We start from the raw sequence: 17,545 nt of genomic DNA on the forward strand, positions 1-17,545 counted from the left end.
ATTTATTTCAACTCCACTTGCAAAATACATTCACTTTTTCCCAATTTTGGGGTAGAGATAGGAAGAATTTCTCCAGGGGAAGCAAAAAGCCATATGTTTTGATACATGGAAAGGGAAAATGTAAACTCTTAATTATTGGATGAGTTCTCCAAGAAAATTGAAGGGTGGTCCTTTCAAAGGGAAGACGTTAAGAAGTGAGAATGTGTACAAAAAATTAGTTTTGAGAAATTAGTAGAGGAAAGAGTATTTAAACACTTGATACATTCCAGGTGATTTGCATTTTTTTTAGTCATTGAGAGATTGGAAGCATTTTAAATAAATATAACTTTCAACTTTTTATTGCTTTAAGACAATGTTCCACATAGCATCTTAAGATTTATTCATATTACTTCAACTTTAACAGAAAAATTATGTCTATCTTCTTAAAAAGTAAAGAAAAAATGGAGAAAGTCTTTGATCATGAAATTTAGAAAGATTGCCACTGTGATAAAGTCTACAACTTCTCAGCATGTCAAGAGTCGCTAATAACTATCAACTTTTATAAAGAAATGTGTAAAATTGAGAATGGGTGATGTAATCAAATCAAACATTTTATCAGATAAATTTAATTACCCACTCCAGATGAGTTTTAAATATGAAAAGCTTATGCCCTTCAAATTACTTATGGCTTATGTTTAATTAAATTTATTTTTATCATTAGCAGTATATTAAACTTCAATATTAAAAACTAATTTTAAACATAGGCATCATATATGAATTAAAACAAGTACATAATCCATGGCCAATTTTAATAGATTTTAATAAGGTAGCTGGTTAAAGGTGTTTCTATTTCTCATTTTTCCTTTTTCTCTGAGGTTGCCATCAGTCTTTATTTTGCCAAATCCCATAGTCAACTTTTTCTCTATTTAAACTTTCAGTAATACTTGATCAGTTGATATTTTCCTCCTTCTTGAAATACTTTCTTCACTCAGCTACCAAGACACTGTACTTGGCCCTCTTCTCAGTTTCTATCCTTTTATTGAGGACTTATATAGTCTTGCAGATCTTTTAGAAAATATTATTATTTTAATTGGCATAGAAAAATTATAAATATTTGTGAGGTACATAGAAATACTTCTATACATATAATGTGAAGTAGTCAAATTTAAGTAATTAACATGTTTATCACCTCAAGCATTTATTATTTCTTTGTCTTGGGGACATTTACAATCTTCTGTTCTATTTTAAAATATATAATAAATTATTGTTAACTACAGTCATCCTATATTACTGCAGAACACCAAAAGTGATTCCTCCTATCTAATATTGATTCCTCCTGTAATATTGTATTCTTTAACCAGCTTCTCCCTAACCCTCCTTATTACTACCCTTCCAAACCTCTAGTAATGACTATTTTACTCTCTACTTCTATGAGATCAACGTTTTCAGCTTCCATATTAGTGAGAATATATGGTATTTATTTGTCTTGTTGCTGACTTATTTTGCTCAACATAATGCCCTCTAGGCTTTCCATGTTGCCATGAATGACAGGATTTCATTCACTTTTATGGATAAATAATATTCCAGTTTTTATATATGGCATATTTTCTTTATGCATTTAGCTGTTGATGGACACTTAGCCTTACCTTGGCTATTTTCAATATTGCTACATTAAGCATGGCAGTGCAGGTGTCTTTTCAGTGTACTCATTTCCATTTTGTTTTTTTGATTTTATGCCCAGTAGTAGAATTTCTGGATCATATGATAGGATTGTTTTTGTAGTTGTTTGAGGAAATTTCATACTTTTTTCCATAATGATTGTATTAATTGATATTGAGAGGTGGCAGCATGCTGGCAATCCTCACAGCCCTTGCTTGCTCTCGGCGCCTCCTCTGCCTGGGCTCCCACTTTGGCGGCACTTGAGGAGCCCTTCAGCCACCGCTGCACTGTGGGAGCCCTTTTCTGGGCTGGCTAAGGCAGGAGCCGGCTCCCTCGGCTTGCAGGGACGTGTGGAGGGAGAGGCGTGAGCGGGAACCGGGGCTGCGCATGGCACTTACAGGCCGGCTGGAGTTCCGGGTGGGAGTGGGCTTGGCTGGCCCCCCACTCGGAGCAGCTGGCAGGCCCATAATTTGCTTCCCTGATGTTTGAGGCTGAAGTTATAACCCAGGGCCCAGGGCTGAGGCTTTGAGCAGCAGGGCTTTGTGTTGGCTTAGTGGAATAATGAAAGAGCCCCAAAGGTGAGATGCAAAGTAGCTACTTTTCCCCAGAGCAGAGCACATTCCACCAGTGGCTCTGGTTTTAAGATGGTATCATGTTTCAGCATCCTGGATCATGAAGGGAGTGGATAGTGCATAACGTTTCCTCCTAATCATGTGGCAATGCAGCCACATGAAGCCCACACAGTTTCCTAAACTAGGCCAGGACTTTGTGAATACTGTGGTACTTTCCTGTAGTAAGGACTGTAGATGTCTGCATTTGCAGTGGTGACCGATAAGGGTCTTCTGCTTACATTCTGCCTATAATAGGAAGTTCATCTTGGTTCTGAGATAATTTCATTGGGAGAGACAAGGAAGCAGAGACCGGGTGGCTAGCTCTCATCTCTATATTGTTATCCTGGGTCTTCATGCTCTGCAAGAACCTTGTCACTTTGCTGCTTCACTCTAGGGCCGTGCCTCACATATTCCAGTTGCATTTTAGTTGTTTGTTCATTGCCGTGGTCTTTTTAAGAGGAGGATAAGTGCTAGGCCCCTTTAGTCAGCCACCCTGCTGACATCATATACTTTTCATTATTTTATTAGAAGAGTTGTCTTTCTTTTGGTTTTTGTGACAAACATTTTAATGTAGTATATGATATTGTAATATAATTTTGATAAGCAAAATGTTGATATGCCACTTTTCATTTTGTGATAATTCGAACCATTTTTATTTTTCTCCTGATATCTTATGTTTGCCTCTTCAGATCTACACTCCATCATTCCCCATACTGCTCCATACATACTAGGAAACTGAATACCATGGATTAAGTCAACAAGTTCTCATACTCTAGCTAACTGACCAGTTTGGCAGTATGCAGTCTTTTGTAATGGTGTGAAAAAGAGTGAGGTTGTTACAGTTGACCTTCTTGTTACTTCCCTTTGACAACCTGAGTTGAACTCTGTCCTTTGAGAGAGAATCACCTCTCCTCCATAGCATCCTGCTCTACTTAACATTCTCCCTACATGCAGATTCTGGGAACTTCTTCCTTCCTGTGTTCAATCAGGCTAAAGAATAGAGACAGCTTAGTTGCTACCAGATTAAAGTTAGTGCACTATTTATTATTTGTGCTCCTTTTATTCCATATTATAAATTATCCGTTTGTAAGTAAACACTCATTTAATTACTTAATTTCAAAATAGTCTTCTGTTTCCTAGTTGACATTACGTTTTTAGCTGATTTGGGCAACATTTTTGATAAGTTGTAGTAAGTCACTCACTTTTCTCTTTATAAATAATAAACATTAGAAAGACATTTGACTATATTTTCATTTATGAAAAAATGAAATTTTTTATGAAAAATATATGAAATTTTTCATTTATTTATGAAAAATAAAGTTGTTATTTTATGAATGTGAAATAACTTAAAGCTCAATGCCACATACATGTCTACACATCATCCATTTTTCTAACTAAAGTATTATATTTTTATGTATTGTAATAGCTATTAAAAGATTGCAGATATTTAATATTTATTTTATGTAAACAATAAAATTAATTAGAAATACATGAATGATCAAAAGATAGACATTTTGTGTGCTAAGAAAGACATTTTCGTTGTCTTGACACTTTTCCTTAGGTTCCAATCATAACTTTAAAAAAATTGGTTTGGCTTTGATAATCAATACTTTTAATATTAAACTGCCGATGATATTACAAAAACAAGAAGACTGATGCTGGCTAACATGGCTTTTCTCTTAGCTTTAAATAAATGGCAGAAATAGACTTCAGAAGACATTGCAATCAAAACTTATTTCAAAACCCATGTTATTGATTGATATTTATCTTTAAGCACCCATTATTATAAACTTAATTAATGTAATATTTCCTGTTAGATGAGTAAGTTACATTAGGAATTTTCAACACTCAAGTAAGAGTAAGGTTGTAAACAGAAGCATTACTTTTATGTGACCTTGTTCATTAATTACACTTTCTTAATTCAATTTTAAACATTATAGAAGATTGTTACAGATGATGTTCTAAGCCTAATGAGCTTATTTATTCTTCTTCTTGAAACTCACCGTAAAGACGGAAGAAAACATATGTCAAAAAGGATAAAAACAATAATAATAACATAAGAGATCTTATTAGATGAACTCTATCAACCAACTATTGGATGTTACATAATGAGATCATTTTATTTGTATAGAAGATAGTAGCTTACCAGCTACAGTATCTGTCATTAAGAAAACAAAATAATAGATAAGTGACATATAATTTGAAATTATTAGAGCAAATATCATCAGAGAGTTATTGAAGCAACAAAAACTACAGGGGCTGAGAATATTAATGACTGAAGAATTTTAAAGCAGCAAATCTTTATCAGATTCTAGAGAGGCCTGGAGCCAGAAGCTGGAAATCTAAACCAAAATCCTCTGAAGAGCAATATAAAGTGTGTCTTATATCTTACTGCTGAAGAAAAAAACTTTTGAGTTCAGGCGCTGTCAGGGAGACATCTGTGTGTGCCAGGGGACACATCAGGCTTACAGTAGCATCACCAAATTAATGTGCTTTAGGACAGAACTAAAGAAAAAGATTAAGCATTATCAAATATATCACCCAGCTTCAACTCTGCTTACTTCTTTATTGGTTTATGATAATCATTCTCCCACTTTAGTTAATAAAGAAAAGAATAAACTCTTTTAAGGAAATATAAAGTTTTTGGGGACTTTTAAACTTGTATATGTAATATCCAGTATTTGACACAAATATTACGTTGCGCAAACAGACATTAAAAAATGGCACAATCTAGTGTAAAAGAAGCAATCGAAACAAACCTAGAGATAATCCAGATTGGAGTTATAAATAGCAATATTAAGGAAATAGTTAATAAGATAGAAGGAAATATAAATGAGATTAAAAACAGAATAAATCACAAAAGAAATATAATCTATTTTTTAGTAAAATCATAATGCAAAACAAAACATCAGAATTAGAAAATACATTGGACATTTTTAACAGCAGATTAGATATAGCAAAAGAAAATATTAATGAACTGGAAAATTTTAAACAAAAAATTATAATATGAAACACAAAAGGGGTGAACAAGAAAGTAAATGAAATACATGTGTAATAAAATGAAAATAAATAAAACATTTAATTGGAGTGTCAGAGGTAGAACAAATAAAAATGGGACATTAAAGTGATAGATGGTATTATGATGAAAACAGTTTCTAGTGATAGTTTAAAAAATAATAGAAAGCTACAACTGGGAAAATCAGTTATATTACTTTAAAAAAAAAAAGAAAATATTTCAAACAGCCAGAGAAGGCTTCATATGAACAATAGTGAAAACAACATCTGATACTTGTTTTCTGGTTACTTGGTAACTTACCTCTTCCTTTTATTACTGTCTTCTGTTATAGTCAAGATACTTTCTCTGGTAGTATGTTTTAATTTCTTGCTATTTATTTTTAGTGGATCTATCATAAGTTTTTGCTTTGTGGTTACCATCAGGTTTAAAATCTTGTAGTTATAACAAGTTATTGGAAACTGCTGACAAGTTAATTTTGATCACAAATAAGAGAAACAAAGAAAGAAAAAACTAAAATATAAAACTTTATACTTTAATTCCATCCCCTTTGTATTTTGAATTTTTGCATATCAATTTATATCTTTTTATATCTATCTCTTAAGAAATTGCTACAGTTATTATAATTTTTATAGTGTTGTCTTTTAGTCTCCATACTAAAGATACTAAAGTACCATACTGAAGTAATTGTACTTTATCATTACAGTATCAGGGTATTCTAAATTTGTGTACTTACTCTTACCAGTGAGTTTTAGAGATGATGATGATGATGATGATAATATCTTGCTTTATGTAAAAATCTTTTATCTTTTCATACTGAAGAACTCCCTTAAGGATTTCTTATAAGAGAGGTCTGGTGGTGATAAATTTGCTCAGCTTTTGTTTGTTTGGGAAAGTCTTTATGTTGAAAGATAGCTTTTCATGATACAGTAAAGCTTTTAGAAGTTTTTATTTTTCTTGTTCTTTTTTTTTTTTTCATCAGCACTTTGCATGTGTTATCCCATTCTCTTCTGGCCTGTAAAGTTTCTGCTGCAAAGTCTGTTGTCAGATGCATCAGAGCTCCTTTAAATGTTCTTTTCTCCTTTTCTATGCTGCTTTTAGAATACTCTTTTTGTCGTTGACCTTTGCAAGTTTAATATATTATATGCCTTTGAGTAGTGTTATTTGAGTTGAATTTGCTTGGTGCTTTTTGAACTATTTGTACCTGGATGTTAATGATTTCTCTAGGATTAAAAAGTTCTGTGTTATTGTTTATTTGAATAAACTTTCTATTCCTATCTCTCTGCCCTCATTTTAAGAACAACGACTTATATTTGCCCATCTGCTTCTATTTTCTAAATCTCCCAAACATTTTTCATTTTTTATTCTTTTCTTTTTTTTCTCACTTCTGACTGTGTATTTTAAAATAACCTGTCTTAAAGCTCACTGACTCTTTCTTTCTCTTGATTAATTATGCAGTTGAGACACCTGATGCATTTTTCAGTTCATAAATTATATTTTTTACCTTCAAGATTTCTATTTTTAGATTTCTGGAGAGGTCACACATTTACATCACTCCAGTGTCACTCACTAGTGCCTTATTTAGTCCTTATTTGGTGAGGTCATATTTTCCTGAATGTTCTTGATGATTATGGTTGTTTGTTGACAAGTCTGCTGAATAAAGAATTAGTTATTTTTTCTGATCTTCACAGCCTCTCTTTATTTGTACCTAGCCTTCTTCAAAGGGCTTTCAAAAAATTCAAAGGGAATTGACTGTTGCATTCCCTGTCTGTGATCATTACAGCCAGTTCAGCACTTAAGGGCACCTAATGCCCAATTATGCTCTGACCCTTTTGAAGACTCTTAGATACTCAGACCTGATGTACTTGAGGGTGATCAGGGAGAATTCCGTGTGTTCCCAGGAAATGCTCACACTTATTTCCTTCTTTGCCCCACCCTCTAACCAACTGGAGAGAGTTTCTCTCTATCCCAGCAATGTATTAAAAGGACAATACATCCAAGGGTCAAGTGGTTGAATATTTATCATTTGATATTCAATTATTGTATTTCACTATTTTGACAGACTTATGAAGAGAACCCATATTGTTTTCTCTATAAAAGCAGACAAATAATTTGACACAAGACACAATTTAACACAAATGTCTTATAAAGTTAAACATACCTGTACTGCAAGACTCATCACTTCCCCTCTTAAATATTATGTAATACAAATAAAAATATATTTCTACACAAAAATTTGTATGCAAAAGGTCCTAGTACTGTAGCTTTGTGTACACTAACCAAAATCTGAAAATAATTCAAATGATGATTAGCAGGGGAATGAATAAACAAATTGTAGTATGCATAAAATTGAATACTACTCAGCAATAATAAACAACCTATGATACAGGTAGCACATAAATGTATCTCAGCATTCTTATGTTGTGTGAAATAAACTAGACATAAAACAGTACACAATATATTACTACATTTATATTAAAATATGTAAAAGACAAATATATTGTGACAGAAAGCACATCAATGGATGTCTAGGACCAGGGATGAATGGAAAATTAATTCAGGGTAAGGACACAGGAAACATTTTAGAATGATGTAAATATTCCCTTTATTGATAATCTCACGATTATATTACACAAAGATGCAAATAAGTCAAAAGTTTTCAAATGTACATGTAAAATGAGTGCACCCTAATATGTAAATTATACCTCAATAAAATTGACTTGAATTTTTTATAGTTGTAATTTTTTTATTATTAGTCAATACACAAATTTCTCTGTTGACAGTAACTCAGAATAAGTGACTTTATAAATGATTGATTTCTCAATATTATCCACATTCCATTTAATCCAAATTTTTAATACAGTCATGAACCACAGGATGTTCAGTTAGCAACAGACCACATATAAAACAGTGGTCCCATAAGATTAGAATACCGTATGTTTACGGTGCCTTTTCTATGTTTAGATATATAAGTATTTGCTGCTGTGTTACAATTGCCTACAGTATTGAGTACAGTAACATGTAGTACAGATTTGCAGCCTAGGAACAAGAGGCTATCCCATGTAACCTAGGTGTATAGTAGGCTCTACCATCTAGGTTTGTGTGAGTGCACTCTATGATGTTCCCACAACACATAATCACTGAAGGACACATTTCTCAGTACATGTCCCCATTGTTAAGCAACACATTACTGTGTTTTTATTTAAAAATTCTTCTTTTAAAAAAGAATTGCATTTGACTTGTTGACGTAAGTAAATTAATTTTAAAAAACATATTGAGAATTTTAAATTATAAGGGAAAATAATTACAAATTTTATCCCGTTTAACATTATAAATGAAGACAAATAAAAGATTTCTTAGGCTTAACATAAATGAGACAGGTTTTCATTTTAAATTTGCACTAAAAATATTCTAAAATAAATTTCTAAACATAATGGAAAGCAAACAAAACAAAAGTGAGTATAGAAATAAATACAGAGCAACTAAAATAAAACTTCTATGAACTACATGAATGTTGATGATTCTAAACAATTATTGTAAAGTCTTTTAGGGTTAAACAAATGTAGAAATAAAATATATGACAATTACCTGAAAGATGAAAAGAGGAAAGATGGACTTAAAGGGCCAAAAATTCTAACATTATAAAGTGTAGTATATAGTTGGAAAAGTAGTCGTAACTATTTCCTTTTCTAAATCCATGTCCTTTGCAATGTAATTTACATCTTCTTTCATCAAGAGGTAGCATCTACTTCCTTCCTTCTTCAACCAGGTATGACCTTATTTTGATAATTCAATGCACCATACATGACAGTGTATCTTCTAAAGATAGTGATCAATAAATTTGCACACATCTGCTGTATCTCTTGGACTGAAAATGCCATGTGAAGAAGCTTGAGTTAGTCTGCTGGAACATCAGAAAAGGTGTATCAAAGACATGACATCCTGGGTGAGGCCATTCTAGGCCAACAGGTCCGCAAATCTTTTACTAGCTGACCCCAAATGCCTGAGTGAATCCAGTCAAGACTGCACATCTCTGACACATAGGCTAAATAAATTGTGTTAATGTTAAGACAGTACATTTTGGTGTGCTTTATTATACAGCTAAAGATACATTATTAATTTAAATCAACAGAACAAATCAAATGAAGTATTGACATGCTCAGGTTATGAAACACTCAGTATTATACTGCAGTTAATTTTTTCTTAAAAGATAATAGATTCAATGCATTGCAATAAAATCTCAGTGTTTTTTGTTATAAACAGACTATTTTTAAAATTTGTATGGAAATATAAGGAGAAAAGAATACACAAGAAAATTTTGAAGAACAAATTGGAGGACATTACTGTTCTTAAGACCTTTTTTAAGCTATCATACTGAGAATATTATTATTATTGAAAGTATAAAATGATAGCACAAACTGCAAACAAAACAAGTAAAATATTTAAACAAAAACCTCACTAAAGAGAATATCTAAAGGAAAAGAAGTTCTTGAAATTTGGATCTTACTGGTCAACAGAAAATTGCATTTATGTATATCCACATTGATATATTGAAACACATATATCAGAATTCAAATAGAACTGCTATTTCAAAGGATTGGTAAGGATTTAATCAACTAAACACTATTATTCATTGCTGGATAAATGCAAAATATTGGAGACACAGTGGAAAACAGTTCGTCAAATTTTTACAAAGTTAAACATAGCCTACCATATAATCTGGACATTTTACTTCTATATGTCCACCCAATTAAATGAATACATGTCCTTACAGATACTAGGAAAAGAATAGCTCCAAACTGGAAAGCCTAATGTTGATCAACTCAAGAGTGGTAAATAAAAAGTGGTTTATGCATATAATTGGAAACTTTTTAGTACTCGTAATGAATACGCTGTTGAACAAAAATATGAATCTGTAAATTATTATAATAGGAAAAATAAGAATGACACAATATTACGCATACTATAATGAAATTTATATGAAATTCTTTCTCAAAAATTGTTGCTTGGGCTGGTTGAAGAATGACACAAAGGAAATGAAGGAACACTTCAACATAATGGGATGTTCTGCAACTTGATTGTGATGGTAGTTTTAAAACTTTCTGCATCATAAAACTTTATCAAACTGTTCACTCAAGATATGTGACATTATGGCATATAAAATTTACCTCACAGAAGTTTTGAAAGATTGCATAACTTCTATTAAGCATATGTATTCCAATCATGGCATGGTACCATTGCTCGAATTACGTCCCAGTATGTATGATTGTTGTCAAGTTTTTTTTTTATTTTTTTATATCTTAGGATACATGAAATTAATGTGATGATGATAATGATGATGATGATGATGATGTGATGATGGTGCGATTATGATTGCAAACAGAAAATATAACGCCTACTCTGGCTGGGATGGGCACATTTAATCATTACAAGAGTCTAATGAAAAATGTATCACTCTGATGAAACTGAGGCAAAAAGTGGTTCATTGCCCAAAAGTGAACAGTGACAAATCACAGAGCTGGCATGTGTACTCAGGACACTGGATCTAGAGTCCATATTTCAGTCTAAACCACTAAGCTATTTTGCCCATTATCTAACAATGTTCCACCAAGCAAAGGGCAGAGGAAAAGTACAATGGCACAGTATTTAGACAGATGTAAAAATTACCAATAAAGGAAAGCTTATTACTTCACAATCAAATAAATGAAGAAAGAACAGCCATATCATTATACAAGAAATCCTCCTTTCCTTGCATCTTCCTCTACTACACGTCCATTGTAGTCACATTTTTTCTTTTCACCTAGCAGGTGAAAATAAAATAAATATATTGGAGAAATAATAGGAAGCCTTGTAAAAACCCTTTACCTTATTACTGACATTAAGACCTTATAATCATAAAATGATTAATAAAATAGTTTTATCATTCATATTTAATGAAGCAAAACTGTTTTGTCGATAAGGTTTAACTTTTTAATATCTGTGTATACCAGTTGACTGCCCACGTTCTAAGTTATTGTCATAAACTTTACTTAGAAAGAAGTACACAACACAGCAAATTAAAAATTTACCACTGACCAGGTGTGGCAGCTCACACCTGTAATCCCAGCACTTTGGGAGGCTGAGGTGGGGGATAACCTGAGGTCAGGAGTCCGAGACCAGCATGGTCAACCTGGTGAAACCCCGTCTCTACTAAACACAAAATTAGCCAGGCATGGTGGCAGGTGCCTGTAATCTCAGCAACTCAGGAGGCTGAGGCAGGAGAATCGTTCGAACCCGGGAAGCGGAGGTTGCAGTGAGCTGAGATTGCACCACTGCACTCCATCCAGCCTAGCCAACAAGAGCGAAACTCTGCCTCAAAAGAAAAAAAAATGTGTGTGTATATATATATATATATAGATATACATAGATAGATAGATATAGATATAGATATATATCTCACTTAGTACCTATATTCTACTCAAAATTTGATAGCATGGTCAAACATAAAAAATAATTTCAATAGATTAGATGATATCATAGAATTTGCATTTCTTAATATATTGGGAATAATAGCTTAAGGTCATAGAACTTTTAAAATGCACACTGCCTTAGGAAACTTAATTCCTACTCTTAGACCTTCTACCAAAAATCATCAGCCAGATTTTGATGAAATGTTTCACTTCGAATTGCATAAAATTTACATTATTAAAAAAAGAAAAGAATTTCAATATTGCCTTGATAACTGAATTGTCTTCATATCACAATACTCCAACAAGTAGATCTGATTTTGGGAAAATAATAAAATATACATTTAAGTAATTCACTTTCTTTTTTGGTTTACAGTTATTAAATAAAAGCTTAATTCATTTTAAAATATTTTCACTCTGTTAAGTACTAATAAAAATACATTATATTAGGTCAATCTAAAGCTTTAATTTTTAGATTATTATAAAATCAAGCAATAAACTTGATTTTATAATAATATACTTTAGAAATAGGCATAAGTAAAAGCAAAATGAGCATGGAAGGCAACAGATACTCGAGGATTAAGATTTACACTATGCAAAATAACAATATAACTTTGAAAAGTAAATGACTGTATCTAAAATATAAATTTTCTTCTTAGAAATGTTTGTTCGGAAAAACATTATTTGACATTTTTATCAATTTATGGGCCTTTAGTTGAGAGTTTTCAAAATAACATTGCATCCAAGGAAACATTAAATGGGAAGGTATATCAGAAATGCTGCACAGTCATAAATTTATTTCAAAATTGGTATTTTTAAGTCATATTCACCAAACATAAAAGATACTTCAAAGCTTTATTTTGACACTATCACTCTTAAAGGCTGGGCTATAAATTCTAAATAATTGTCTTCAAAGTTTTAAGCTCACAATCATTTTCCAGGCTTCATATATCAATATGTTTTGCACATCAGTGCTGTACTTTGTGATATGTACATTATTTATGTCATCTTTGTATGCTTCTCCCGGGATTTTTATTTACTTTTTTGGTATTCTAGACATTTTTTTCCTCTCTTTGTCTGTTTTGTTATTTAATTATAGAATTTATCACAATGTTTAAATTTTAACTTCCTCCCTAATCCCTTTTAAAATTCAAGATCAAGTATGTTCACATATATACTACAGTAGTTATTATATTGAAAACTTAATCTGTCACATTATTTAGGCAAGATATTTTATAGTAGAATTCATGAAACAGGTAGAAGATTGATTTATGTGAAACTGATGTGGTAGGTTCAGGGACCTGTGTTGTATACCACAGGCCTCTAAAATAAGAGTTTATGTAAATATTATCCTTTGAACTGTATAGTACAGACATCTTGACCTTAGTTTGTTACCTATTTTTATTTAGTCTTCCTCAACTCTTTCTAGGAAAAAAAAAAACATTAATCAGTACACTGGGTAACACATTATTACTGAATCATATTAATTCCCCAAGTTAAGAAAGAGAAGATTTAGAACTTAAGTCTATCAAACGTATGAGAAGACATAGAGAGACTGAGAGAAAATATTTGCAAAACACACATCTGATAAAAGTCTATTATTTAAAATATGCAAAGATTTATTACAACCAAATAATAGGAAAATTTAAGAGCCAGATTTTTTTTTCAAAAAATGGGCCTATGAACTTAATTGATACCTCACCATAGAAAATATGTAGATTACAAATAAGCTTATGAAAAGATGTCCCACATCAGAGTCTCAGGGAAATGAAAATTAGAACAATGATGAGGTACCACTACACACATTAGAATGGCCAAAATCTGTAATAATAACAAGGAAAAATGTTGGCAAAGAGATGGAGTAACAAGAACTCTCATTCATTGCTGGTAAGAGTGCAAAACTATACAGCCAGTTTGAAAGAAAGATTGGCAGTTTCTTATCAATCTAAACATACCCTTGGCATATGATCTACCAATTGTGAACCTTGGAAGTTACTCAAAGGTATTTAAAACTGATGGCCACAACAAACCTGCACAAAGATGTTTATAGCAACTTTATTCATAATTGCCAAAACTTTAAAGTAATCAAAATGTCTTTCAATAGGTGAATGTTCAAATTGGTATATAACCATAAAACGGAACATTATTCAGCAATAACAATATATTATCTATAGAGTAATGAAAATACATAGAAGAAACTTAAGTGCATATTACTAAGTAAAAAAAGCCAATCTTGAAAGTCTATGTAACCTAAGATTCCAACTATATGATAATTTGCATAAGGTAAAACCATGGAGACAATAAAAAAGATCAGTGATTTCCAGGGATTGAAGGGAGGAAGGGGTGAATACACAGATTACAACGGATTTTTAGGGCAGTGAATCTACTACATATGAAAGTATAATGGTGGATATATTCCCTTCTATTTTTGTTAAAACTCACAGCATATTTTCCACCATGAGTGAACTCTAGTGTACTGTGTAATTTGAGTGATAATGACATGTCAGTGTAGGATCATTGACTGTAACAAATACCATTTTGGTGAAAGACATTAGAAGGCTGTGCATATGTGGAGGAAGGGGGTATGTGAGAATTCCATATTTTCTTCTACTCAATTTTTTTAAATTATAGTTTAAGTTCTAGGGTACATGTGCACAATGTGCAGGTTTGTTACATATGCATACATGTGCCATGTTGGTGTGCTGCACCCATTAACTCGTCATTTAGCATTAGGTATATCTCCTAATTCTGTCCCTCTCCCCTCCTCCCACCCCACAACAGGCCCCGGAGTGTGATGTTCCCCTTCCTGTGTCCAAGTGTTCTCACTGTTCAATTCCTACCTATGAGTGAGAACATGCGGTGTTTGGTTTTTGTCCTTGCAACAGTTTGCTGAGAATGATGATTTCCAGCTTCATCCATGTCCCTACAAAGGACATGAACTCATCCTTTTTTATGGCTGCATAGTATTCCATGCTGTATATGTGCCACATTTTCTTAATCCAGTCTATCATTGATGGACATTTGGGTTGGTTCCAAGTCTTTGCCATTGTGAATAGTGCCACAATAAACATACCTTTACATGTGTCTTTATAGCAGCATGAGTTATAATCCTTTGGGTATATACCCAGTAATGGGATGGCTGGGTCAAATGGTATTTCTAGTTCTAGATCCATGAGGAATTGCCACACTGTCTTCCACAATGGTTGAACTAGTTTACGATCCCACCAACCCCGTAAAAGTGTTCCTTTTTCTCCATATCCTCTCCAGCACCTGTTGTTTCCTGACTTTTTAATGATAGCCATTCTAACTGGTGTGAGATGGTATCTCATTGTGGTTTTGATTTGCATTTCTCTGATGGCCAATGATGATGAGCCTTTTTTCATGTGTCTGTTGGCTGCATAAATGCCTTCTTTTGAGAAGTGTCTATTCATATCCTTTGCCCACTTTTTGATGGGGTTGTTTTTTTTCTTCTAAGTTTGTTTGAGTTCTTTGTAGATTCTGGATATTAGCCGTTTGTCAGATGAGTAGATTGCAAAATTTTTCTCCCATTCTCGCTAGTTTCTTTTGCTGCGCAGAAGCTCTTTAGTTTAATTAGATCCCATTTGTCAATTTTGGCTTTTCTTGCCATTGCTTTTGGTGTTTTAGACAAGAAGTCCTTGCCCATGCCTATTTCCTGAATGGTATTGCCTAGGTTTTCTTGCAGGATTTTAATGGTTTTAGGTCTAATATTTAAGTCTTTAATCCATCTTGAATTAATTTTTGTATAAGGTGTAAGGAAGGGATCCAGTTTCAGCTTTCTACATATGGCTAGCCAGTTTTCCCAGCACCATTTATTAAATAGGGAATCCTTTCCCCGTTTCTTGTTTTTGTCAGGTTTGTCAAAGATCAGATGGTTGTAGATAGGTGTCATTATTTCTGAGGGCTCTGTTCTGTTCCATTGATCTATGTCTCTGTTGTGGTACCAGTACCATGCTGTTTTGGTTACTGTAGCCTTGTAGTATAGTTTGAAGTCAGGTAGCATGATGCCTCCAGCTTTGTTCTTTTGGCTTAGGATTGACTTGGCAATGCGGGCTCTTTTTTGGTTCCATATGAACTTTAAAGTAGTTTTTTCCAATTCTGTGAAGAAAGTCATTGGTAGCTTGATGGGGATGGCATTGAGTCTATAAATTACCTTGAGCAGTATGGCCATTTTCACGATATTGATTCTTCCAACCCAAGAGCATGGAATGTTCTTCCATTTGTTTGTATCCTCTTTTATTTCATTGAGCAGTGGTTTGTAGTTCTCCTTGAAGAGGTCCTTCACATCCCTTTAAGTTGGATTCCTAGGTATTTTATTCTCTTTGAAGCAATTGTGAATGGGAGTTCACTCATGATTTGGCTCTCTGTTTGTCTGTTATTGGTGTACAAGAATGCTTGTGATTTTTGTACATTGGTTTTGTATCCTGAGGTTTTGCTGAATTTGCTAATCAGCTTAAGGAGATTTTGGGCTGAGACAATGGGGTTTTCTAGATATACAATCATGTCATCTGCAAACAGGGACAATTTGACTTCCTCTTTTCCTAATTGAATACCCTTTATTTCCTTCTCCTGCCTGATTGCCCTGGAGAGAACCTCCAGCACTATGTTGAATAGGAGTGGTGAGAGAGGGCATCCCTGTCTTGTGCCAGTTTTCAAAGGGAATGCTTCCAGTTTTTGCCCATTCAGTATGATATTGGCTGTGGGCTTGTCATATATAGCTCTTATTATTTTGAGATATGTCCCATCAATACCTAATTTATTGAGAGTTTTTAGCATGAAGTGTTGTTGAATTTTGTCAAAGGCCTTTTCTGCATCTATTGAGATAATCATGTGGTTTTTGTCTTTGGTTCTGTTTATATGCTGGATTACATTTATTGATTTGTGTATGTTGAACCAGCCTTGCATCACAGGGATGAAGCCCACTTGATCATGGTGTATAAGCTTTTTGATGTGCTGCTGGATTCGGTTTGCCAGTATTTTATTGAGGATTTTTGCATCAATGTTCATCAAGGATATTGGTCTGAAATTCTCTTTTTTGGTTATGTCTCTGCCAGGCTTTGGTATCGGGACGATGCTGGCCTCATAAAATGTGTTAGGGAGGATTCCCTCTTTTTCTATCGATTGGAATAGTTTCAGAAGGAATGGTACCAGTTCCTCCTTGTACATCTGGTAGAATTCGGCTGTGAATCCATCAGGTCCTGGACTCTTTTTGGTTGGTAAGCTATTGATTATTGCCACAATTTCAGAGCCTGTTATTGGTCTATTCAGAGATTCAACTTCTTCCTGGTTTAGTCTTGGGAGGGTGTATTTGTCGAGGAATTTATCCATTTCTTCTAGATTTTCTAGTTTATTTGCATAGAGGTGTTTGTAGTATTCTCTGATGGTAGATTGTATTTCTGTGGGATCGGTGGTGATATCCCCTTTTTCATTATTTATTGCATCTATTTGATTCTTCTCTCTTTTCCTCTTTATTAGTCTTGCTAGCGGTCTATCAATTTTGTTGATCTTTTCAAAAAACCAGCTCCTGGATTCATTAATTTTTTGAAGGGTTTTTTTTGTCTCTATTTCCTTAAGTTCTGCTCTGATTTTAGTTATTTCTAGCCTTCTGCTAGCTTTTGAATGTGTTTGCTCTTGATTTTCTAGTTCTTTTAATTGTGATGTTAGGGTATCAGTTTGGATCTTTCCTGCTTTCTCTTGTGGGCATTTAGTGCTAGAAATTTCCCGCTACACACTGCTTTGAATGTGTCCCAGAGATTCTGGTATGTTGTGTCTTTGTTCTCGTTGGTTTCAAAGAACATCTTTATTTCTGCCTTCATTTC

Source organism: Hylobates moloch, unplaced genomic scaffold (genome assembly GCF_009828535.3).
Source record: "Hylobates moloch isolate HMO894 unplaced genomic scaffold, HMol_V3 SCAFFOLD_2, whole genome shotgun sequence".
NCBI lineage: Eukaryota > Metazoa > Chordata > Mammalia > Primates > Hylobatidae > Hylobates > Hylobates moloch.